Source organism: Camellia sinensis, chromosome 15, assembly GCF_055761805.1.
Source record: "Camellia sinensis isolate YWXY chromosome 15, ASM5576180v1, whole genome shotgun sequence".
In the NCBI taxonomy this organism is placed as follows: domain Eukaryota; kingdom Viridiplantae; phylum Streptophyta; class Magnoliopsida; order Ericales; family Theaceae; genus Camellia; species Camellia sinensis.
The window spans coordinates 106,965,572-106,992,289 of record NC_138975.1 but is presented as its reverse complement, the minus strand read 5'-3'; the positions used below and the strand labels follow the sequence as shown (position 1 = coordinate 106,992,289).

At 37.9% G+C, this 26,718-nt stretch overlaps 1 pseudogene across 1 annotated transcript; it reads right to left on the bottom strand.

Annotated features, from left to right (window-relative positions):
* On the bottom strand, positions 1-26,718 carry LOC114301583 (ABC transporter A family member 12-like; annotated as a pseudogene). The gene is made up of 17 exons (XR_014356287.1): positions 26,482-26,718; positions 25,367-25,718; positions 25,180-25,256; positions 24,684-24,819; positions 24,039-24,158; positions 23,828-23,952; positions 22,144-22,305; positions 21,042-21,406; positions 20,839-20,922; positions 7,922-8,289; positions 7,196-7,396; positions 6,825-6,934; positions 6,627-6,711; positions 5,177-5,303; positions 4,966-5,071; positions 4,772-4,860; positions 1-474 (listed from the first exon to the last, which is right to left on the bottom strand). The product of XR_014356287.1 is annotated as an ABC transporter A family member 12-like (transcript).

Genomic DNA, 26,718 nt, shown 5'->3' with positions numbered 1-26,718 from the left:
TGACAGTAGTCTGCTGTTTTCATACCACAGGGATGGTGCCAAAGGGTTGAAGGAAGCCGAAGTGTTATGAAAATGAAATGGACTACTACCGAAAAAGGGGTCAAAATTGTGCCCCAAATTGAGCACGCCAACTTGAGGGACACCTCGTCCTTTCAAAAAAAAAATTGCCTGTTATATGAATCATGCAACATTGAACACCTAGACCCCGCGTGAAACCTTGATGAAGACATCCTCCAAAGTAGTATCAACAAGTCCCCGTGCCTGAACTGTGAACCTGTTCTTGGCCTCATCAACTGCTTGGAACACATCTGCAATTCTGACCTCATGTTTGGGCACAAACTTCTGGGTTCCTGATATGTGGTATGTCTTGTTTGCACTCGGGAAGAGACGACGTACCATGCTGTCCACTTCTTGCTCATAGTTTGATGGTGTTGTAATAGTGAACACGTAAGAGCCCCCGTATCTGGCCTTCAACTGCCAGTTACACGTTTGAAGAATAAATATGCACAAAAGCCTGTTTAAGTAGCTCATACATGTACCTAAAAGGAGTTTTAAAAAAAAAAATAGGAATTTTTATATAATTATGACCAAAGTTGTGTCTGGCACAAAAGATTTTCTGTTATTGGTGTACAAAATTACCAAAAATGAAAATAGATCATCTAAGAGAGGGCTACAGCTGTTTGAGTCCTTTGGAGTTAATACTCACCCTCATTGTGGATTGTAGGAGATACAGTTTCTGTGGGATACAAAGTCTCCTTCACCTTTAGGTTGTGGGTTTCAATGGCGGTGGTGGGTTTTGTTGCAGGGACGATGGCTGATCTCTCTCTCTCTCTCACAGATGTGGAGGTTGGTTTCAATGGTTGTGGTGCTAATCTCAGGTGGGCTTGGAAGGTAGTTGCCAGTGGTTTCTAAGTGTTCCCTCAAGTTTTGGCCCAAAAAAATCGAGCTTTGATGTTTTATGTTAAAATCCACCCACTACACCACTACCACCTCACCTACTCCACTAAACCTAACCCACTACACCACTATCACCTCCACTTCACCTACTCCACTAAACCTAACCCACTACACCACTACCACCTCCACTTCACCTACTCCACCTACCACCTACTACCACCTACTTTTCTATATATAGGAATCATTGTAACATATCTATACATCAATCAATAATACATCAATTTATTTTACATAGTATCAGAGCAAGGTTAAGAAGCTAGTAATTTTGCTTCACCTGCGGGCGGCAGCCTCGCCTTGGCCGCCCGCCGGACCTCTACACATACCTTGACTCCGCTGCCACTAAACCCAATTCAACATTCACCTTCAAGATCAGAGCATCATCACCATCATCCATCTTGGTCACCTCCACCAACACACATGAGCTAAGACCAAGGCCTCTCTCTCTGTCTTTTCTGCAAAAAGGGCCGACCCGTCAGAATCTCGCATTTTCGAAGCCGTGCAAGTCATTCACTCTATTCAATGGCTGATGAAGCCACTTCCTCCTTCTGGTTTGCCACCCATTGCTTAGCAACCAAACCAGCCTTCAATATCTCTGTTACCAAAAATGCATTCTTGGGTTGTTCCGAGGCAATTAGTTATCAAAAAAAAGACCCATCATCTATCCCCGATGCAGTTAACAGAGCTGGATTGATGCTACCTCTTGTTGCAAAGCCTTTGGTTGTCGATGGAAGTGCAAAGTCACATGAATTGTCACTAGCATATGATCAATACTCCCTCCAGATACTTGAACCTCCACTTGTTCTACAGGAGTTTGTTAACCATGGAGGTGTTCTCTTCAAGGTTTACATCGTTGGGGAAGCTATTAAGGTTGTCAGGCGCTTCTCTTTACCTGATGTTAGTAAACGTGAGCTATCAACAAATACTGGGGTATTCCGCTTTCCAAGGGTTTCTTGTGCTGCAGCATCTGCTGATGATGCAGATCTGGACCCCATGGTTGCTGAGCTTCCTCCACGACCTTTGCTTGAGAGACTTGCCAGGGAACTTCGTCGGCGACTGGGCCTTCGGCTATTCAACTTGGATATTATTAGAGAGCATGAGAGCCTCACCATATCTCTAGCAACTTTTTACTTATTTTATAATAATAATAATTATTATTATTATTTTCTCTCCTCTTTTTTGGCAGTTTGAAAACATACTTTTCACACTCTCTCTCTCTCCACACAAGGACACCCACCATTTTGTCAACTTTCTAACCTATCTTCTTTCACCTTTTGCACCCCACTCACCGACTCCCTCACCACCAAAAGGAATACCTTTATTTATTTATCTTATCTTTCTTGTGTTCCATTTTTCACAAAAAAAAAAAAAAAAAAAAACAAACAAACAAACAAACAAAAAAAACAAATCTTACTGATTCCAATTACCCCCACTTTCCTTTTATTTATTTTATTTTATCTTCCTTTTTTTTTCGTAATCAAAAAAAAAAAAAAAAAAAATCCATTCCCAACCAACTCGGTTTTCATTCCACAAACTTGTCATTTTTTCATATCGGGATCAAGCCCGATCACCATTTTACACCACAACAACAAAAAAAAAAAAAAAACAAAAAAAACAAAAAACACAAAACAAAACAAAACCAACACAAATCGGAACAGTGGCATTTTTCTTCTCTACTCTGCCGCCGGCCTCTTCTTCTTGCCTCCGTCCTGAGCGGCCCTTGACGGTGCTGCCTCCGTGTTTTCCACGCCGCCGAGCACGTTCACTCCCCCATACTCCTCCACTGCAGCATATGGCGGACCTCCAAATCGGAACATCACGGTGGCCTTCCGCTTCAGCTCCTTGTTTTCCTCCTTTAGCACACTTATCTCTGCTCGCGCATTCTTATACATGCGCTGGAGCAGAGCCAGTTGGGCGTTTAACTGCTGCACCTCATTTGTCCTACTCTGCAGCCGGTGCAACAAGTTTGTGACCGCAGTCATGGTTTCCACACATGACTTCAGAGTATACTGATTGGCCTCAATATCAGTTTGCACCGCCATTTTTTACTCCACCGACCGCATCGGAAAGTTCAACGGAGCAAACACAGAGGTGTTTGGTTGAGGTTCACTGGCCACCGCACCAGTTCTCTCTCTTGTTAACTCATTGAGGTCGGGAAAGAGAGTGAGTAGACCACGGGATGAAGAGGCCATATTCTGGGTAGCTGAACGGGAAGAAGAGGCCATGTTTTTTAGGTTGCTGAGTGTTTCCGAGAAGGGTTGGATACAGAGTATTTACAGATTGTTTCAGAATAACAAGTTCAGAGGTTTCAGTCTGGTTTGGTTTCCTCCGCCTCCGCATTGGTTTATATTGACACAGACGACGCGGCCGACACGCCGCTCTGTCGCTCACGTGCCTCGCCGCGTCTCCGGCTCACCTTTTGATGGCTCGACGCTTTCTGTCGGGCACGACTTTTGATGAAGTGGGCGCGCCTTTTAAGGGCGCAACTTTTAATGGCACGCCTTTTTATGGATTGGGCACGCATTTTGATGGCACGTCTTTTTATGGATTGGGCACGCCTTTTGATAGCACGCCTTTTGAAAGATTGGGCACACCTTTTGAGGGTGCGACTTTTTAGGGGTCCGACAAGACTCTGTAAACTGTCCCGACATTGATTCCGGTTAGCTCCTTCAAGGGTCCGACAAGACTCTGTAAACTGTCCCGACATTGATTCCGGTTAGCTCCTTCATGGGTCCGACAAGACTCTGTAAACTGTCCCGACATTGATTTCGGTTAGTTTCTACAAGGATCCAGCAAGACTCCGTAAACTGTCACAACATTGTCTGCTACAACGGTCCGACATGACCCCATAAACTGTCTTCTACATCGGTCTGACACCGCCATCCAGTGTCCTCTACACCGTTATGACACTACCATACAGTGTCCTCTACAACGTTATGACACCCCCATACAGTGTCCTCTACAACGTTATGACACCACCATCCAGTGTCTTCACCAATGGTCTGACACGACCATACAGTGTCTCCTATCCTCTTTTATTTTTATGTATTTTCTTGTTTTGTTACTCTCTCCAAACTCAAGTTGGTTAGTTCCTATCCCCCTTGAGTTTGCGGGGGGCTGTTAAAATCCACCCACTACACCACTACCACCTCACCTACTCCACTAAACCTAACCCACTACACCACTATCACCTCCACTTCACCTACTCCACTAAACCTAACCCACTACACCACTACCACCTCCACTTCACCTACTCCACCTACCACCTACTACCACCTACTCTTCTATATATAGGAATCATTGTAACATATCTATACATCAATCAATAATACATCAATTTATTTTACAGTTTTTTTGGTTGTTGATAGTGGCGGGGCTGGGAGTTGTGGGAGGGTGATGCTGGGGATTCAGGGTTGGTAGTGGCTGGTGGTAGCAATGGCAGCAAGTTTCCAAGTATGGGGAAGATGGGCAGTTGTAGTAAATATACCATTTTGCCCCTAGAAAAGAAATATGGCACATGAGGTGCACATTTTCATTTTCCGTCAAAAACCTAACACCCGTTATTGATTGGACCAAATTGAGATGAAATCAAAAAATTCGAAGGCAAACTCGAGTCAATTGGAATTACAATGAGCAAATTGACACAAGGGACAAAGAACGGGGACTACAAATGTATTTTGCCCTTTTATTATTACATTGGCAAAGAAGATTTTATCTTTATATATGCCATCACCATGTCAAGGATATTGCACATTTTACCACACTAGAAGCATTTAGGAGAACTCCACTAGACAAATGAAAATACTACAAGCATTACCTGTTTTGCATTTCCTATGCACTGCAAACTGCCATCCACAAATATTCCTAGTCGGTCACAGAGATGTTCTGCCTCTTCCATGGAATGTGCTGAAACCATTGAGCTATATCAGTGAAATTGTATGGGGAAAACAATTAAGACCAAGTTCAAAACTAGTGAGAAAGAAACTAGTGAGAGAGAGAGAGAGAGAGTACTAGTGAGAAGAATTGCTCTATCCCTCTCTGCCTTCATTACAACATTCCACAATTCATTTCTTGAATCTGGATCCAATCCGGTACTTGGTTCATCCATGTAGACAACCTTACAAAAATTTTCAAAAATATCGATATATTAGCATGTTGGGGATACAAATCCATATCAAAAAAGATTTGAATAGCCTAGGTAAACATGATGATAAAGACATACTTTGGGATCTCCAATCAGTGAAATGGCAACACTAAGCCTCCTTTTCATACCCCCACTGTATTTTCCAGCTTCCTTATGCAACTCCTCCACTATGTAGATTGACGCCCTTAAGAGATTCTTCCACTGCCTGCACCAACAGAATAGGAAAGGATAATAATACGTCAAAACTTGTCTCCTCAAGAGGACCACCAAAAAAATACACACAAGAAAAATACACAAAGATGTAAGTGGTTCAGCTCAGCACAACTATGCCTACGTCCATGGGCAACAAAGATGATACACTAGATATGAAGTATGGGTATTTTGAAAAACATGCCATACCCGTACCGGATACTTACCGGTATATGGTACCTCGTATGGTAGGCGTACCCAGACGTACTTACTATATACCCAAGTCGTACCGTACCTCAGTTGAAACAATATTTTCTTTTACTACAGAGATAAAACTCATTTCACTAAACTTCTTTTTTATTTTTAGTTTTATGTTTAGCATGTTTTTAAAATTAAACTATGATTTATAAGTTATTTAATATATTGACATTTAATTTTGATTGATACTTTTACTTTTGGCATTAAATGTTAATTGTATGGAGGATCTTAACAAATTAAAGCATTTAATTAATTTATGCATTACTCTAAATTAAAAATAACTATTTTTTTACAAGCATGCCAAGCCGTACTCGTACCCTACTTTTTTTGAATTTTATCGTATCGACGTACTCGTATCGTACCCGTACCAATACTCCTATCCATACCCATGCTTCATAGACTAGAAAATAGTGGAGATTACAAATATGAGATATAAAATAACTAAAAACCTAAGCCCTGAAATTGTACATACTTCCCATGCTCACTCATCTCACCCTCTCCTCTCTTGCTCTGTCCGTGTGCAAACCCAGAGCACCACTTTTTTTCAGTCACCAGTTTCTTCATACAATTCGACACTTCCCATAAACCTGTACTGGTTGCCAATCAAATATCCATTTTATCCATGGATGTATGCTATAAGCTGAACCAAGTAAATCATTTGAGTATTTGTGTGTGCTAGTGTTTATTTCCCATTGATTATTGCTTGTTACTTTGATACCCAAATCGCCACCATTCCATAACAAGAACAACATGTAACCATATTAATCCATAAATTTGCTTCGAGCCCATAATCTTGTTGCCATCCAAATACAACCTAAGCTTTCTGGCTTTCTATAAATCATGATATAAGCTAAGTCTCCCAAACTTCAGTGAAGTAAAATGGCCATTGGACATTAAGTTCATATCCTAACAAATGATTAAATCATTTTTACCATTCTCAACGAAAAAGTCCATTAACCTATGGAGGGGCCTGGCAACCCTCCAAATACAACTTCCTGTTCTCTATTAATCATCAGTTTGTTCTCAAATGGAAATGGATCTTAGCATGATAATCTCAAAAGTGAAGGGTGCATTGACTTACTTGGTTTAACGCAGAACCTTTAAGATTCTTAAGCCTTCCATAGAAAAGTAGGTGCTCCCTCGCTGTAAGTGTTTCCCAGAGCAAGCTGAATAATTGTTCAAGAAATTGAAAGAAAAAAAAAAAAAAATTGAGAATTTCTCGACTGCGAAAAAAGAAGCAATGGAAACAGCTTACAGAGTTTAGACACTTCAACCTTACTCGTGCTGCGGACATACACCCATGCTGTTATATATTCTATCCATATCAGTACTCATATCCAAGCCCTGAACATATGCTGTGCCAGAGCTTGGCTCTGTCAGTCCGATCATCTGCCGACAAGGTCATGTCAGCAGACCAAATCTATTTCAAATATTGTAAGAGAAGAACAAAGACATAAAAGACCCAATGAAGCTTGGTTCAACATTATCGAGGATCTTATATAAAGCAAGAGCTGAAGAGATCGCAACTATGAAGCTACCTTGATTAGTAACAGAATTTGGACCTAAAAATCTCTCAGAAATATTTGACGAGGACAGAATATTTTAAAAAAATGTCTACATATTATTTAAAGAGCGGTTTTTTATACTGACCATCTTGATAAATGAGGTTTTGCCTGCACCATTGGGGCCGAGCATACCAAAACATTCCCCTCAAGGCAAAGCTAGAGACAACCCTCTCACTGCTAATTTGGGAGGGTTTCCATCCACTGCCGGATACACTTTCTTCAGGTCATCACAAATGATGGCGTAATTCGGGTCTGGTTCAGTTAGCAATTGTTCAACCTTTTCTCTCTATCAAAAATAAATTAAAAATTAAAATTAACCAAAAATAAAATGTTGAGGTGAAATAATCAATCATGCACTTACATGAAGCACATCATGAGAGTGAGAGAAACCTGATCCAAAATCAACAGAAACCAATACAAGGTACAAAACAATACAAAGATTCATAAACTTTACATTCCTACTGTGACAAATTTTGCTAACATGCAATAGTGAAATTCAACAGAAGTGCCACATAGAAATCACTTTTTTCGATAGACACACGCAAATGGAACGATCCTCTGCATCACTGTTTTGGATGGTGAAGACCATGATTGACGATCCCATCCCAAAGGATACAAATAAAAATAATAATTAGAAATGAAATCATTAGATTGCTTTGATGCAAAATTAGGATAATCTTGTCTAATAAGTTTTCAAATAAACGATGTGCGAGTGATGGGAACAATATGTATCACACTTGCATGGGGAACAAATAGACGCTACGTTTACAAAGCTCTTTTATGAATAAATAACAAGAATTAAAAAAGTTACCTCTCGAGCAACATCAGCTTTCTCCGCTTGATCAGAATCTCTAGATCCATCACTAATCAAACTAGTTTTTCCGGAAGATGAAAAAGGCTGCCCTTGGAACTTTCGCAAGAGAAATAGAGGACTCTTTCTAACACCGCTTCCTGATGATATAACTTGATCTATGTAATATGCGACAAAAAGTAACACAAACCATTCCACAACCATGATTATCAAGAGTTCTTTCATGCCATTAGTGCTATCATTCAGATCTTTCCATTTCATCCCGCCTGCGTTCGTATCACTTCCCTGTATGGCATATTCTGAAAACTCATATAACATACGATATAGAGCCAAGCCAGGATATAATTCCATAACAGCAATCCAGCCTCCTACAACAACGAAATATCAATCTTGTGATGAATAGATTCCACAGAAAAGCATAAACCTTAAGACAAATTGGAGGCAAACATAAAACACAAAGAAATCAAAAGCCAAAAGCTTTTTTGGTGCAGTTTTTGTAAGCTGAAAACTAATAATCAGAAAACAGAGGACAAAAACACCCCTCCTCCAACTTCCAGATAATCAGCTATTTTTAGCTTATTTAAGCTATTTTGCCTACTAAGTTGAAAGCTGAAGTTGCACCAAACAGTCTGACATAGACTCCCAAAATAAAAAATAAAAAAAAAAAGCTATAAGCAGCTCATATAAGTTGTACCAAACAGCCCCAAAAGAACCAATAAGCAGATACCATTCTCCCGACCAACAACATAACAACGTATTTGATGTATTGAAACACTGCTCCAACAATGGAAGTCATATAACATAAAATCTCAGTAGCGTTTCCCAAATGCCATTATTGTTGAGTCGTCCCTATATTACTAATTTGGAGCATCGCATTTGTTCATAAAAGAACACACAATGGCTTCTCTTCTTACCTTGGGAATGGAAAACCAGCAGTTGGACAGAAAAAGCACATAGAAACTTATTTCATGCCTTTAATGGTATCAAATTACTTATGCAGCAAATTTCTCCCATTGGAAAGAGTAACAAAAATGAATTTATCATCTACGAAACAAGTTTTAATTGCATGACCCAAAATTTGGCATTTTAGAACATGTGGTTGCAGTCTGAGGGTTTTTTGGACAAGGTCCATGGGTGGTGGAATAATTATGTGGTCAATGGAACCCCTAGTTGCATGTTTGCTCAGAAATTAAAGTTGCTGAAAGGAGACTTGAAACAGTGGAATAAAGAGATTTTTTGCCATGTGGAGGTTTAGAAAGCGGAAGTGTTGGGTCTTCTTCAGTCCTTGGATGAGCAAGAGGTCTCTAGCGGGCTCCTAGACGGGGACGTTGCTAGAAGGGAGGCGGCTAGGCAAGATTATATTCATATAGCTCGGATGGAAGAGATTTGTTTTAGATAAAAATCTCAATATTTGTGGCTAAAAGATGGAGATCGGAATCCTAAGTTTTTTCACAGAACGGCAAATGGTTACTGGAGGGCCAACCAGATTGTGAGGATGCAGGAGGATAGAAGATGCTGGAAATTGTGTTCATGCATATAATATGATAGTGGTGTTGGTGGTAGATAGTGGCATGTATAGAATATGATAGTGGTGTTGGTGGTAGATAGTGGTATGTATAGAATATGATAGTGGTGTTGGTTGTAGATAGTGGCATGTATAGAATATGATAGTGGTGTTGGTGGTAGATAGTGGCATGTATATAATATGATAGTGGTAGATAGTGGTAATATATAATATGTAAGTGGCATATAATGGGTTATGATGATGTTTGTAATATCTCCTATATAAGGAGTGTCATTTGGTCTTGTAAGATAAGAAGTTTTGAATATAACTGAAATATATTCCTTCTTCCTCATATTTTCGGAGTTCTTCTTCTTCATATTTTCTAAGTTGGTATCAGAGCAACAAAAAAAACAGCAGCCCTAAAACCGTCATAGCCATGTCGGAAGTCACGTCCGGAACCACTTCAACCCCTGCCGCTGCCATTCCGGTGAAAACGTCCAACTCTCACTCTGTCCAAATCACCACCATCCGCCTAAATGGTGATAATTTTCTCCGCTGGTCACAATCTGTCCGGATGTATATCCGTGGGCAAGGAAAGATCGGTTACATCACTGGTGACAAGAAGGCTCCTGCTGTTAATGATCCGTTGTTCGACAATTGGGACGCTGAAAACTCCATGGTTATGACATGGTTGGTCAATTCCATGGAGGAGGATATAAGCTCTAATTACATGTGCTATACTACTGCACAAGAATTGTGGGATAATGTTAGTCAGATGTATTCTGACCTAGGAAATCAATCTCAAGTTTTCGAATTAACTTTGAAGTTGGGAGAGATTCGTCAAGGAGATGATTCCGTCACCAAATATTTCAATTCGTTGAAAAGGTTGTGGCAGGATCTTGACATCTTCAACACATACGAATGGAAATCGGTTGACAACTGCAACCACCACAAGAAAACTGTGGAAGACAGCCGTATTTACAAGTTTCTTGCCGGCCTCAACATTGAGTTCGATGAAGTGCGAGGAAGAATTATTGGCAGACCTCCTCTCCCATCCATTGGCGAAGTATTTGCTGAAGTCAGAAGGGAAGAGAGCCGAAGGAGCGTCATGCTTAAGAAAAAAGGTAATGGTGAATCAATTGAAATTTCTGCTTTAATTAGCGATGCTGCGGCCAACAAGGCTGCAAATTACCAGCGCAGGTTTGATGATAAGCCACGGGTCTGGTGTGATTTTTGCAACAAGCCTCGCCATACACGCGAAACGTGTTGGAAGATTCATGGCAAACCTGTCAACTGGAAAAGCAGCAAACAAGGAGAGAAGAATCGTGGCTTTCCTACCGCTAATGAAGCCGATTCAGGTCCCTTCAACAAAGAGCAGATTGATCAACTCTTAAAGCTGATAAAATCCAACTCCTCAACCGGTACTCCTAATGTTTTGTTGGCACAAACAGGTAGAAATCCTAAAGCCTTCTCTTGCCTAAACTTCTCTCCGTGGATCATAGATTCCGGTGCCTCCGATCACATGACTAGTTTTTCCCATTTATTTAGTACCTATTTCCCTTGTTCTGGTCATGACAAAATCAGAATAGCCGATGGTAGTTTTTCACCTATTGCAGGAAAAGGATTTATTAAACTAACTGAGAAAATTAATCTCAATGCTGTTCTTCACGTCCCCAACTTAGCCTGTAACCTTTTGTCTGTCAGTAAACTATCTAAGGATTCTAATTGTCGTGTTACATTTTTTGAATCCCATTGTGAATTTCAAGACCAGAACTCGGGGATGATGATTGGGCGTGCTAGGATGCTTGAAGGTCTTTACTACTTTGATGAAGTACCTGTTAGTAATAAAAAAGCTCAGAGCTTTAATAGTACCAGTTCAATCTCTTGTTTAGGGGGAGAAGTACTACAAAATGATCTAAATCCTGAGCTTCAGGTTTATACTAGGAAGCGATTTCATCTGAGGAATAATGACCCGAATGTCCATCCTAATGACCCGAATGTCCACCCGAGTTCTGGCATCGAAATTTTAGGTAATCCTATTCCTTCTATTTCCGACCTTGATGTACCTATAGCAATTAGGAAAGGTGTCCGAAATTGCATTAAACATCCTATTGCAAATTACCTCTCCTATCAAAGACTGTCTAAAAACCATAGAGCTTTCACATCTAGGATTTCACACTTGTTTGTTCCAAGGAATATACAGGAAGCATTGGATGATCCGAATTGGAAATTAGCAGTCATGGAGGAGATGAATGCTTTAAGGAGAAGTGGTACTTGGGAGATAGTTGATCTACCCAAAGACAAGAAAACAGTTGGGTGTAAATGGGTGTTTACGATAAAATGTAACGCAGATGGAAGCGTTGAGCGATACAAGGCGAGACTGGTAGCTAAAGGCTTCACTCAAACTTATGGGATCGACTATCAGGAGACGTTTGCTCCTGTTGCTAAAATAAATTCCATCAGAGTACTGTTATCTCTTGCAGTAAATTCAGATTGGCCTCTACATCAACTTGACATTAAAAATGCATTTCTCAATGGTGATCTTGAAGAGGAGGTGTTCATGAGCCTACCGCCGGGATTTGAGCAGAGACTTGGAAGTGACAGAGTATGCAGATTGAACCAGTCATTATACGGACTCAAACAATCACCAAGAGCGTGGTTTGAACGCTTTGGGAAGGCAGTTATCAGTTGTGGCTTCTCGCAGAGTCAAGCAGATCACACAATATTTTATAAACATTCAAAAAACAGTAAAATTGCAATTTTGATTGTTTATGTTGATGACATCATTTTAACTGGTAATGATGAAGCAGAGTTAGCAGCCCTCAAAGAGAAACTCGCAAAAGAATTTCACATTAAGGATCTGGGAGCCCTCAAGTATTTCCTCGGAATGGAATTTGCAAGATCCAAGGAAGGTATATTCGTTAATCAGAGAAAATATGTTCTTGATCTCCTTGGAGAAACAGGTATGCTTGGTTGTAAGATGGCGGAGACTCCGATCGAGCCTAACTTGAAGTTACAAGCTGCTAAGGCTGAAGAAGTCAAAGAGAGAAAACAATATCAGCGACTTGTAGGGAAATTGATTTACTTGTCTCATACGCGGCCTGATATTGCCTTTGCAGTCAGCATGGTAAGTCAGTTCATGCACTCACCAGGGGCAGAGCACTTTAAGGCCGTTTATAAGATCTTAAGATATTTGAAAGGAACTCCAGGGAGAGGCTTACTATTCAAGAAACATGGACATCTTCAAGTTGAAATATACACAGATGCAGACTGGGCAGGAAGTGTTACAGACAGGAGATCAACATCCGGATACTGCTCCTTTGTAGGTGGGAACCTAGTTACTTGGCGGAGTAAAAAACAGAATGTGGTAGCTAGAAGTAGTGCAGAAGCAGAGTTCAGAGCTGTTGCCCATGGAATCTGTGAAGTAATGTGGATTAAAAGAATTCTTGAAGAATTAAAGCTTTCTCACCCGACACCTATGAAGGTCTATTGTGACAACAAAGCAGCTATATCTATAGCTCATAATCCAGTTCTACATGATCGCACCAAACATATAGAAGTGGATAAACATTTCATCAAGGAGAAAATCAATGCTGGCATAATCTGTATGACCTACCTTCCAACAGGTGAACAATTAGCTGATGTGCTAACGAAGGGACTACACAAGAAGCAATTTGATAAGCTGACTAGCAAGCTGGCTATGGAAGATATCTTCAAACCAGCTTGAGGGGGAGTGCTGGAAATTGTGTTCATGCATATAATATGATAGTGGTGTTGGTGGTAGATAGTGGCATGTATAGAATATGATAGTGGTGTTGGTGGTAGATAGTGGTATGTATAGAATATGATAGTGGTGTTGGTTGTAGATAGTGGCATGTATAGAATATGATAGTGGTGTTGGTGGTAGATAGTGGCATGTATATAATATGATAGTGGTAGATAGTGGTAATATATAATATGTAAGTGGCATATAATGGGTTATGATGATGTTTGTAATATCTCCTATATAAGGAGTGTCATTTGGTCTTGTAAGATAAGAAGTTTTGAATATAACTGAAATATATTCCTTCTTCCTCATATTTTCGGAGTTCTTCTTCTTCATATTTTCTAAGTGAAGAGACTTGCTTATGGATGAAGAGATTATTGGGGGGTATTGTGGGTTTCTATCAGAGGCTTTTTCGAGCTCAGGAAGGGGATTGGAGGCCGAGTCTGGATGGAGTTATGTTTGATGTTATTTCTGCAGGGGATAAGGAGGGGTTGGAGAGGATGCAGGAGGATACAAGAGACTTGCTTATGGATGAAGAGATTATGGGGGGGTATTGTGGGTTTCTATCAGAGGCTTTTTCGAGCTCAGGAAGGGGATTGGAGGCCGAGTCTGGATGGAGTTATGTTTGATGTTATTTCTGCAGGGGATAAGGAGGGGTTGGAGCAGGCTTTTACGGAAGGGGAGGTGTTTGAAGCTCTGAAGACCATGTGTGGTGACAAGGCTCCAGGTCCAGACGGATTTACTATGGCTTTCTTCCAACATTGCTGGAGTGTGGTTAAGAAGGATGTTATGGCAATGGCTGAGGATTTTTTCACTACCGAACAGTATGAGAGGATTTTTAATGTGACCTTTTTAGCTTTGATCCCGAATAAAGGGGTGTTGAGGATGTAAAGGATTTCAAGCCTAGCTTGGGAGTGTGTATAAGTTGCTAGCAAAAGTTTTGGTGAACAGGCTTTGAGAGGTGTTGCAAAACGTGGTGTCTGAGTCTCAGAATGCATTTTGTAACAATCCCGACCCATGATTAACGTTAATCCATGCTTAATTATGCCTAACAAGAAATTAACGTGAAAATTTGTACCATGTGTTGTTCTATTTGTGTTTATATCTGTTTAACGTAGAAAGATATGTTCATGTTTTTATTCGGTTTGCGAATTGAAAGCCTTATCGGCATCCGATTCAGAAATTGATTTGATTTGCGTGTTATTTAAAATTTTTAGAATTTTAATGTTGGTCCAATTGAAATTCGGTTCAGAACGATTAAATTAGATTAATTTAATGGCTCATTTGATTAGTCTTAGCCTCCGTTTGGGAAGTGGGTTGGCTTTTTGACTTTTTTGGCTAATTTAACCTGGGGCTAAAAAAGCTGGTTTGGGAAGGGCTTTTTGACTTTTTGGCTTTTTTGACTTTTTGGTGAGGTGTCTTCATGGTGTATGACCAAACTGCCCTTGAAGTGATTTTTTTTATTTTTATTCCTTGCCATACATCCTCCACGTCAGCATCATTGGTGCGGATTTTTATTTTTTTTTTTATTTTTTTTTTGGAGGGGGGGGATTAGACGTATTTTTATGGTTTTTTTTTTTAATTTATGTTTTTGTCATTTTTCTTTTTGTATACATTAATTTGTTCTTTTTCTTTAATTTACGTTTTTGTCTTATTTATTTTTCTTGGTATACAATAATTTGTTTTTATTTTTCAAAAATGGGTTTTCATGTGTTTTATTTATTTGTAAATTACGTGACAAATGGTAATTTCTGTTTTTAATTTTTTTTTTTTTGGATGAGGTGTATTTTTCCGGTTCTTTTTTTTTAATTTACGTTTTTGTCATTTTTATTTTTATTTGTATACATTAATTTGTTTTTATTTTTCAAAAATGATTTTTCATGTGTTTTATTTATTTTTAAATTACGTGGCAGATGCTAATTTCTGTTTTTAATTTTTTTTTTTTTGGATGAGGCGTATTTTTGATGTTCTTTTTTTTTTAATTTACGTTTTTCTCATTTTTATTTTTATTTGTATACATTAATTTGTTTTTATTTTTCAAAAATGATTTTTCATGTGTTTTATTTATTTTAAAATTACGTGGCAGATGCTAATTTCTGTTTTTAATTTTTTTTTTTTTTTGGATGAGGCGTATTTTTGATGTTCTTTTTTTTTTAATTTACGTTTTTCTCATTTTTATTTTTATTTGTATACATTAATTTGTTTTTATTTTTCAAAAATGATTTTTCATGTGTTTTATTTATTTTAAAATTACGTGGCAACTGCTAATTTCTGTTTTTAATTTTTTTTTTTTTTTTTTTTGGGTTGGATGAGGCGTATTTTTGTGGTTCTTTTTTTTTCATTTACGTTTTTGTCATTTTTTTTTTATTGTTTTCAATTTGCTTTTTTTTGGGGGGGTTTGGAAAAAGCTTTTTTATGTTTTGTTTTTTTTAACATGACGTTGAAAATGTAAATTTGGGTGTTATGTTGTTGTCTTCTTTTATATATATATATATATATATATTAATTTGTTTTTTTTTATTTTGGAAAAGGCTTTTTCATTTTTTTTTTTTTTTTGAAATGACGTGGAAACTGCTAATTTCGGTTTCATTTTATTGACTTTTTATTTTGTTTAAATTTTTTTTTTTTTTGAAAAGGTTTTTTCTTGTTTTTTAATTTTAAATGACGTTGACAATGCTTATTTCAGTTTCATTTTAATGTGTTTTTTTGTTGTTTTTTATTTGTTTTTTTTGTTGGAAAAGGCTTTATTATGTTTTTTTTTTTTTTTCAAATGACTTGAAAAATGATAATTTCGGTTTTTTTTGTTTTTTTGTTTTAATTTGTTTTTTGTTTTTGGAAAAGGATTTTTTATGTTTTTTTTAAATGACGTGGAAAATGCTAATTTTTGGATGAGGCGTATTTTTGTGGTTCTTTTTTTTCCATTTACGTTTTTGTCACTTTTTTTTATTTGTATACATTAATTTGTTTTTATTTTTCAAAAATGGGTTTTCATTTTTTTTTAAATTACATGGCAAATGCTAATTTCTGTTTTTAATTTTTTTTTTTTTTTTTGTGGATGAGGCGTATTTTTGTGGTTCTTTTTTTTTTAATTTACGTTTTTGTCATTTTTATTTTTATTTGTATACATTAACTTGTTTTTATTTGTCGTTTTTCATTTGGGGGGAGTTGGGGGGAGTTTGGTAAATTTACCTTGAAGTGGGTTGTTGCCAATCAATTGCAGTGGCTTTTGTCTCCATTTGGCTACTTTAGCCTCTTTTGTCCCGTAGTGGCTAAAATAGTCCCAATTTGCATTGTCAAATGGTGCCTTAATTATCTACCATTAGACAAGCCTATATAAGGCTTCTTGTGTACTCCTACTCACTCTTTTCCCTCATGTCAACACATTTTGAGCTCACACACACACAACCAACGTGAAAGAGGGAGAGAGAAGAGAAGTTGAGCCCAAATTATTGAGATTGCTAGAGAACTTGTGAATTTGGACTTAGGAACTCAAGGATCAAACTTCTAGCTCTCATCTAGACAAGTTTAGGTAAGAATCCAACCCTTTGTTTGGACAACTATGAAGTGTAAGACATGAACTCTAGAGATTTGAGTTGATTAATGTAAGAATTGGGTTAGAAATGAAAAGTATTGAGCCATACCATGCATGCATGCATATTTTCTCATATTTTGAGTTAATTTCCAAGAATTCCCTCATGCATGTCTTGAATTCACCTTAATTTTGGGAAATCATCAAGTTTCATGTTATTTTGTAGCATTTGATCATGTTTGAGAAGATTAAGTTCAAAGAAATTCATGCATGTCATGTTCATGGAACATTCATAAATTTTAAGTTGAATTTTTTGCACAATTGGCAAGCTATTGGGCCATGATTTCTTGAAATGATCCTTAATTCATGATGTTTTATGAGTTTCTAAGTGTTCCCTCAAGTTTTGGCCCAAAAAAATTGAGCTTTGATGTTTTAAGATTGAGTTTTGAAGCTTGGAAGCAATTCTAGAAATTTCAGAATTCTGCTTCCGCGCTCGAGCGACGGATTCCACGCTCGAGCGACCATTCTGTGTCTCACACTTCCGCTCGAGTGACAAAGGGCTGGCTTGAGCGTAAAATGCATGCTCTCAGAAGTTCTTACGTTTTGTAGCACGCTCGAGCGACAACAGTTGCACTCGAGCGAGGGCATGTCTCTTACGCTCAAGCGAGCGTCAAGTGGGAAAAGCAAACAACCAGTACTTTTTCAAGTTTGCAAACTACTCGAGCAAAGGAAGTTGCGCTCGAGCGGACCCTCACATTTTGCATGTCCGCTCCAGCGAGGAAAGCCACGCTCGAGCGTAGACCCTATTTTCAGCAAGTTTTGAAAAATATTTTCAAGTACAATTTTTGCATCCTCATTCCATCCTAGGCATTCCTAGGCCAAAATCAAGACACACTGTGATGAGGATAAAGGCTAGGAAATGAAATAAGTTATGTACAATCCGAGCATGTGTTCCAATGTATGTATCTGTCATGTTATGTAGGTCACAGGCCTCAAGTTAAACGAATTGCCTACTCTACTCGTCTATTTGGAGCCACTGGTTATTTGTGAGTAATAACTTAGTAAAGTTATGTTCAAGTTAAATTATTTTCTGTCTATGAATAAGATCTATTTTATGAAATGTTATGAATGATTGTCCAATTTTCGATAAGTATTTATGATAAGTATGTTATCTGTTCCCGGACTGGAGGTTCCTTATGAAACTGACAAGTTATCTATACCCGACTGGAGGTTCCTTTATGGAACTAACAAGTTATCCGTCCTCAGTCCGGAGGTTCCTTTATGGAACTGACAAGTTATCCGTACTCGGCCAGAGGTTCCTTTATGGAACTGACAAGTATAATCTATGATGCTCTGTATATAATCTATTAGCGCTAATGGATAAACCATGTATGATCAAGCATAAATTCTGAATTCTGCATATGATTTGAATAAGAATACAAATGTGAACTAGCTTAGTCATGGGGCATCATTCATTTAACCCCTTTATTCTGTTATTATTCACTGGGCTCCCGCTCACTATTTATATTATGTATGTAGGTAATCAGGCACATGACCAGGCTCAAAGTTAAGGACCTGGCGTCTCAGTTTTTGTCAGCCTACCTTTGCGCCTCTCAAGGAGGTTCCAGATTAAGTCAAGTCTAGTGGCTGTGTTGTTATGATTGTATAAGATATTGTTCTTTTGCTCCCTGAACAAGTTTCTCTGTTTTTATGTACATGAAGTGACGTGTAAATACTGTATTTTTTGACGTCACTCACATATTTGTAAAAGTTTAAGATTATCTATTCCATGTATGTCTTCACAGCTCGATGGACTATATATACATTATATGTAATTACTTCCGCAGCCCCTAATTATACATTATTATGTTATGAGGCCTTTGGTAATCTAAGGATTACTAGCCGGTTACAACGCTAAACCTATAAGAGCGGGTTTGGGTCGTGACGCATTTGTAGGGGGACGGCAAATTTTGGATGCAGTTTTGGTGGCCAATGAGTGTGTTGATGCTCAAATTCGGCAAGGGTGGCCTGGTTTGATATGCAAGTTGGATATTGAGAAAGCCTATGATAATGTAAATTGGGAATTTCTTCTTTACATTATGAATCAGATGGGTTTTGGGGCTAAGTGGTGTCAATGGATGGAATTTTGTGTATCCACGGTGCAGATGTCAGTTCTGGTGAATGGTTCACTGGCGGGTTTCTTTCCGACTTTTCGGGATCTTCAGCAGGGGGATCCTCTATCTCTTTTGCTGTTTATTTTGGTTATGGAGGCATTTAATAGACTGTTATCCAAGGCTATGCATGGAGGTTCGTTGGAAGGTTTTAGTGTGCATTTGCCATCTAGGATTGTCATTGGTGTGTCTCATTTATTATATGCGGATGTGGAGCAGCTAAGGTACCTACGATGTGTGTTGCTTTGTTTTGAGGCAGTTTCGAGTTTACGGGTTAATTTGAGCAAGTCACAATTGATCCCGGTTGGGGAGGTTAGGAGGATGTCCACATTGGCAACGATTCTGGGATGTAAGGTGGCGTCTTTACCGGTGACTTATTTGGGGTTGCTGTTGGGTGCTAGTTTTAAGGCGAAAGGGGTATGGGATAGGGTGGTGGAACGGGTGTAACGTCGTTTGGCAGGATGGAAAAGGAAATATCTATCGAAAGGTGAACGGTTGACATTGATGGAAAGTGTGTTGAGCAGCATTTCAACATATTTTATGTTATTGCATGATATTCCAGTTTCTGTGGCTAGGCAGTTAGAGAAACTTCAGAGGGATTTCTTATGGGGGAGTGTTGGGGAGGATTTCAGATATCACTTGGTTGATTGGGGGGGCGGAATTGTTGTCCAAAGAAAGTGGGTGGTTTAGGGATGCGGAGTTTGGTGCAGTTTTAATAGGGCATTGTGCAGTTTGTAGGGGAGTAGGATCGGTTATGGCGCAGGGTAGTGGCTTCCAAGTTTGGGTGGATGAAGGGGATTGGCAACCGAAGGATGTGATGAGATCTCGTGGGTGGATTTATGGAAAGGGATTTGGTTGGGAAGGGGAGAGTTTTGGGATAGGGTGGATTTTCGAGTAGGGACAAGGGAGAAGGTCCACTTTTGGAAGAATAGATGGTGTGTGGAGGTTGTATTAGAGGTACGGTTCCCTTTGATCTTTGGCATTGCTCGGGATAGAGAAGCCACTGTTGCTTCTTGTTTGGGGGGAAGGGATGTAGTGGTTTGGGATATTCAGTTTCGACGCCAAGTTCAAGTTTGGAAGGTTTGTCAGTTGAGGGAGTTGCTCAGTTTTTTGTATGGTTTGGGAATTTTGGGTATGGGGGAAGATATGGTGGTTTGAAATGTGGTGGATGCTAAAGGCCAGTTCTCGGTTTGATCCTTATATCAAAGTTTGGTGGGGGAGGTGGTGGGTGAATTTCCCTAGAGGAGTATCTGGGTGCCTCACATTCCTTCTAAGATGGTGTTCTTGTGGATGACCACTTTAGGTCGGAACCTTACAATTGATAACTTGGTACATCAAGGGCATGTGTTAGTTACTTGGTATTGTATGTGTTGTGCTGCTGCGGAGTTGGTTGATCATTTATTTCTTCATTGTTCTGTTGCTTCGCATCTTTGGGGGTTGATTTGTTCGTTGTTTGGGATTATTTGGGTTCAGCAAAAGGGGGTTTGGGAGATGTTGTGGAGTTGGAGAAGGGCTCGAGTTGGGTGGCGGCAGCGACGAGTGTGGTCGTTGGTGCCGTTCTGTCTAATGTGGTTGGTTTGGTTGGAGAGGAATAGGTGAACTTTTCAAGAAATTCATCATTCTATGTCGTGGTTGGACAATCGGCTTTTAGTTACTTTGCATAGTTGGTTAAAGAGTAGAGTTGATCCGAATTTGTTTGCATTCTTGCATTTTTTGGATGATGTAATTGGTTAGGCGTGTTTAATTTTCTTTTATAGTTTCTTATATTTTTTGCATTATCTTGATGCTTTTTCAACGAAGTTCTATTATTTATCCAAAAAAAGAGAAGAAAAGAAAAGAAAAGGTAGCAAATAAATAAATAAATAAGAGGAAGAAGAAATGAGCAAAAGCATACAACATTCATTATAGACTAATAAAAGCTCTATTTCCGATATTTCTTCTACTTACTTGAGAAAGCTGAATCATCAACTTTTTTCCCAAAATAAAAGGATCCAAGGAGCCCAGTTCCAAAGACCATTGCATATGCTATGACTGTAATCATCAAAATTATCATCAGACCACTCATGTTACTCATTTTTTTTTTTTTTTTTGGAAGTGAGGAGGAATTCAACTCATTACTCTAACAAACATCAATAACTTGAGATACAAACCTGAAGCAGTCTTCACTTTTGAGAAAATTCCAGCAGCAAGAAAAGAAAAGGCAATTTGCAAATTGAGATAGACACAATAAAACACGAATTGCAAACTGTAGTCATTGGCTTCAAAGAATTTTATATCTGCAATGAAGCAAGATGTACTGAGGCATATCAAATACAAGTCAGGAAGAAAATTGTTAATTTTCAGTATTATTACCAAGAATTGAGCAGGATAGCACAAAACATAACATGTAAGCTAAAGATATGACAAGGAAATAAATGTAAGAAATCATCCAATAAGGGCCATCGCCAAGCCCATGCATTTTCATCATGATACGTAAATTCTCTTGCTTCTCATAAACCAGAGATGTCAACATAACCTACATCAAAAAACAAGAGATGCATAACATAAAATAATCGGAAAAATAAATAGCATAAAGCTGATACAAGGAAACTAAAACGGAGATACGAATAGGAGGGGACCATTTTCCTCAAAAAAGAAGCTGTCAATGTCATTAGCCAATGCCTAACATTATTGATCATAGGAAATATTTCAAGAGTTTGTTGCTGAAAACTTGGGAATAAACATAGATATAAACGACACCAAGAAAGAAACAAGAACATATCTAAGACCGTTTAATCACCAAATTAATCATCACAAAGCATCAGTTTATGAAGATTGATTTTGCTAAAGAACAGTTTTTTGATACGGAATAGTCACTCACATTCATGATAAGATGACTACACTCAGTCCCATACACCTCCAATATGTAGACAATTTTTAGGATGCATTTATTTCAAACTTTCAGCAGATATATTCATTTCAATTTTTTACACTTTCTTTTATTTTTTATGGGGCATATCTGCAGGAAAATCTCAATTATGTCTTTGTCTCACCTATCTTGGTGGCTTCAGTTTTCTTTGTGCTAGAATATTCAAATCATGATCTCACAGTCAGGATAAAGAAAAACAAAATCTAATGAAATTGTTAAAATAAAAGCCTTGTCAAGTATAATTTGATAGAATGGATAGATTTTTAGCAATAAAGTAGAACATGCAAGACTCAAAACAATTCACTAAAAAAATTCCTAGTCTGGCAGACCATTTAAATGCTTACCGGATATAGTTGTAGAATGACCCATGTAAAGAAGAGTGTACTAACAATATAAGAAATATCAAACCCTCCACTAATGGTTGGATGCTGGGGCATTTCTTTGACAAAATCAAATAGAATCTTGACACCAGGCCCACGCAGAAACTCAAGGTAGGCATTGGAGGCCTGTATATTTATGCATGGTGAAAGTCAGTATCTGCCCTTATTGGTTGTTTGAAGCTTTTCTCATAGTTGGACATTTAATACAGTTAAATATACACAAACAAAACATTCATGAACCCAGCAAGCGGAGATTTAATGTCATGTGGGGGGAAAGAAGAAAAAAAAAGCCCTACAGTGCTAACTAACAATGAAATGCATCTTAAGGAAACCATATTCTAGTACGGAACTAAACTAATCAAGGTACATCAGAACAAAGGCATGTGACAAGAAAAAAAGAAATTGTTTTCCTCCACAATATTAAATTAACTAGAGAATCTTGAGATAGCATTGTATATACTTTTGATGACTATAGACAAAACCCACCTCTATAGGCGAGTTTTAGCTTTCCCTTGTTTGGAAGTTTAAAAAGTGGAATGGGGAGGGACACAGAGGAAGATGAAGCTTTAAAAAGTAGACCCTTCTCATCAAAAACTTGGAGAGCATGATTGGAATTTGGACCTGATTGCCTGTAGAGAGGGCACGATTTTACTGCAAACATGGCCCATGCAGACATGAACCTGTCAGCAGTATTTAGCCATGAAGATTAACATTTTGTAAGGATGTGAGACTATTATCTGATGAGTCACATTCAAAGATGACATATCATCTTATAAAAAAAGATTTGACGGTTGGAATACTTTTAAAATGTTTGAGGAATCAAAAGGTTAAATTTCTTTAAAACAAACCGAGTTTTTTGAGAGCAATACATTTTACTATTTTAGCAAAAACTACGAATGGTAGGACCTGACTTTTTAATAAAATAAAAACATGGCAAAAATCTGAATGACAGCACCAAACTCAACCCCAATAGAGAAAGAGCCCCGACCACTCAAAACATTCTCCTCCTTAAGTTTGTACCAATGAGGAAAGGAAAGGCTCCTACAAGGGCAAAACTTGGAAGCTATGATGAATTCTAGGACTGCCAAAAATTGAAGAGACGTACAGGAAAGTGCACCCTATGATTTATGTTTTCTTGACCATACTAATGTTAAATAAAGAGTAATGATATACAAAGTAATAAACAGAACTTTAATTTAAAAATAAAAAAATCATGTTATAGGAGCTTTGTTTCACCTCTTTGATGCAGTACGCATGAATAAAGTTTTTTTTATGCGCATGTAGGGTTTTGTTTACCGACCCCTTTTTTTACTTGTCACTATTTATAGTTCCAAGTTCCAACGTTAAGCTATTTGATAGCTCTCAATTCCACCACATCTTTCTACATACAATATTTGTATATTTTTTCTATTTTCATAGGCATTTGCCAAGCAAATAACAAAAGTAGTGGCAACATAAAAGAATTCAGTCGAAAAATAATACTCCTTTGTATACCACTTATTGTATTGTGTGCATGATAGATACATTTATATCCGAGAAAAACAGGTCAAGGAGGCAAAGACAAATAGGTTTGGAATTTGAGCTTCCCAACACGTCACATTGCAACCACTGCAATCTGGAAATAGATTGAGAAGCTTAGAAAAGATACCAAATTCACTAGGCGAGAAACCCGCGCCACTACATACTCCCCATTATCTGCAGGATCGCTCATGGTAGAATTGTACCATATATTCACATTAAAGTTTTTGTTGCTCGAGTTCAAGAAATCATAGGCTGTGAAAAATTAAAGGCCAAATGAGGTAATTGAGAATACAATTATTTATCTTGCAAAAACCATGAAGAGTATCCAGTAAACCAACCTGCTACTATTTCATTGGTCCTCTTCTCTGAATTACCATTCCAGTAACCCTTAAAAAGCTCATCATTGATCTCATTAGATCTATTTCGCCACAAATTCAAACCCTGAAGACATTGTATCACTAGAGAGAGAAAGGGAGGGAGGGAGGGAGGAAGAATTAGACAAAAACCTTTCCAAGTTAATAACCAAAACAGTACTTAACATGGGTCCATTTGTCAACTAGTCCACCCTACATCAAGTGAGTACCACTTACATTTTTAGAATCTCCCAAATGAACAACAAAACAAACACACTTTCTAGTGACTCTTTAATTTGTGAGTTTCCAGAAGTTTAGTGATCGTGCAGAAGAATTTCATGATGAAACAGATGGTAGGATTTGACTAAAAAGACACAAATCTCTTAGGCAGAATGCAAAAATGGAAGCTTTCTTTACTAGATATGTTACCCAAAGATAAGTCGAAGTCCTATTTTCTCTAGCCAGGCTTTGTCAGTGTGGCTGTAACACGTGGATTCTGTGACTTGTGTCCATGTATGCATGATATAGATGCGAACTTGAAACTTATATGACAGGAATTTAAAAGAAGATAAAATAAAGGGAAATGCTTTCCTAAAATAAATAAATTAATAAAGAATTGTGGAGCAATACGCATCGCTGTTCGTTTTCCAGTGGGAATCAAAACTACATCGCTTGGACTGCATGTAGGTTGAAGGATATAGATAGGAAAGGGAACCAATAAAGCTGGATCAACGAACATTGTCTGTGCAGGCTTGGAAACTGTTCCCTGAAATAATTTCACTACTCGCAGTAGGAGCAGAACTGATATTATAAATAAATAAATAAGTATGCAACAACAAGAGAATCAAAAATAAAAAATAAAAAACATTTGGAGCGCTAATGACTAAGAAAGAAAGATGTTGGGTTGCCTTACTAATCATTCAAGAAGAATAGCTCAAATTTAATTATGGTAGTTGAGATATGGATGATTATTGCATTTAAGGGCTGCTCAATCTATCCATAATAGCTAACTCTTCTACAATTTTTATAAAGTTTAACCTCAAATTTTTCTATTGAAATTCATACATCCAAATGGAACCTTAAAAATTAAGAACAAAGGAATTAATTAAATAAAAAGAAAACTTACAAATACACCATTGGGTAAAGTATTTACGACAGGTGATTTAAAAATAGAAGACCTTGGGAAAAAGCGACCACCCAAATCTATCAAAAATTAAAGGATCAAGATTAGAACACATTCAGATATTGATTATTACCAAAACATCAGAATTCAGATAGATGTCTGCTGTTGAAGAGAGAGAGAGTAGGATTACCTAATCCAAGGGTTTTGTTATTCCCAGTAAGAAGAATAGTTGCAGGACATGAATTGGTCTTCTTGCATGACTCATCTGGCAAGTCTTCAAATGGTGTAAAAGGATTTCTTGTTGCGCGATCATTGGGAAGTGGAATTTGCAACATTGGAGGGTTTTCAGGTGGGCTAGGGATGTTGCATCGGGTGTCTCTGTCCATGTCAATGGCGGGGCAGACATACCCAGGTGGGAATGGTTCTAGGTTTAGCCCCTTTCCCTTAAAATATTTTCTCGCATAATAATTGATAACAGCAAGCAATACACACAGGAAAAATGGGAAGGAGATGAGCCAACAGTTTGCCTTCTAGTTTCGTTTCTGGAAAAAAAAAAAACTCAAAAACACAGAAAACAATCTCAACAACAAGACATATCTGCAACAGAATAATTTAAAAGTTGCCAAATTTTATAACCAGAAATGATGCTATCAAGCCTAATTTCATGAGAATTCAATAGAAAACATTGAGAATATCCAGAAATGATGTTATCAAGCCTAATTTCATGAAAAAACACCAAGATTGGCCGAGCCGTGAAGACTTGAGAATAAAATCCAAGGTCTCGAGTTCAGGTCATCCCAAGAGCCACTGAAAGTTTGTCCGGTTGTTAATTTCAAGCCCTGAAACTAATCAAAATGCGCACAAGTTGACACGTTATATATATATATTTTTAAAAGGCCTAATATCATGAGAATTTCAATGACAAAAAAAGTTTAAAAGAAAAAAAAAACATTGAGAATATCCAGATATATGTAGGAAAAATAATTTGAAAAAATTGTGTTTCTTAAACGGTGAGTTGATTCAAGAAATTTTTTCAAAATAGTAGATTTCCAAAAAAACAAAAATGAAAATAAAAACAATACCAAACAAGCATTTTTGTAGAATCGCCCATATCAAAATCCCAAACAATTTTTAAAAATCTAAAAGCAATGAAAAATAATTGAAGATTATTAATGAATTTAAGCGAGTATCATCATGAATTCACCACATTTTGGGGTTTCAACCAAACATTCAAATCTCCCAATAGATTTATCACATTTTCGGGTAAAAAAATTGATTGATTGAGAGAGAGAGAGAGAGAGAGACCTGGTAAGCCAAATTCTTTCGAAGCAAAGCATCTGTTTGGGTACAGAAGTTGGCAGGACCTAGCGATGGATTGTCCATTGAAGGATGGAGCTTAGAGGTAGAGACCCAGATCCAAATGTGACCGTTACAGAAAAAAGTTCTCTCTTGTCCCTCCCTCCATAGGAGAGAACTATTTCTCTCTCTCTCTCTCTCTCTGTTTTTCAACTCAGAATCGCACTACCTCTGCGCCCCGTTTGT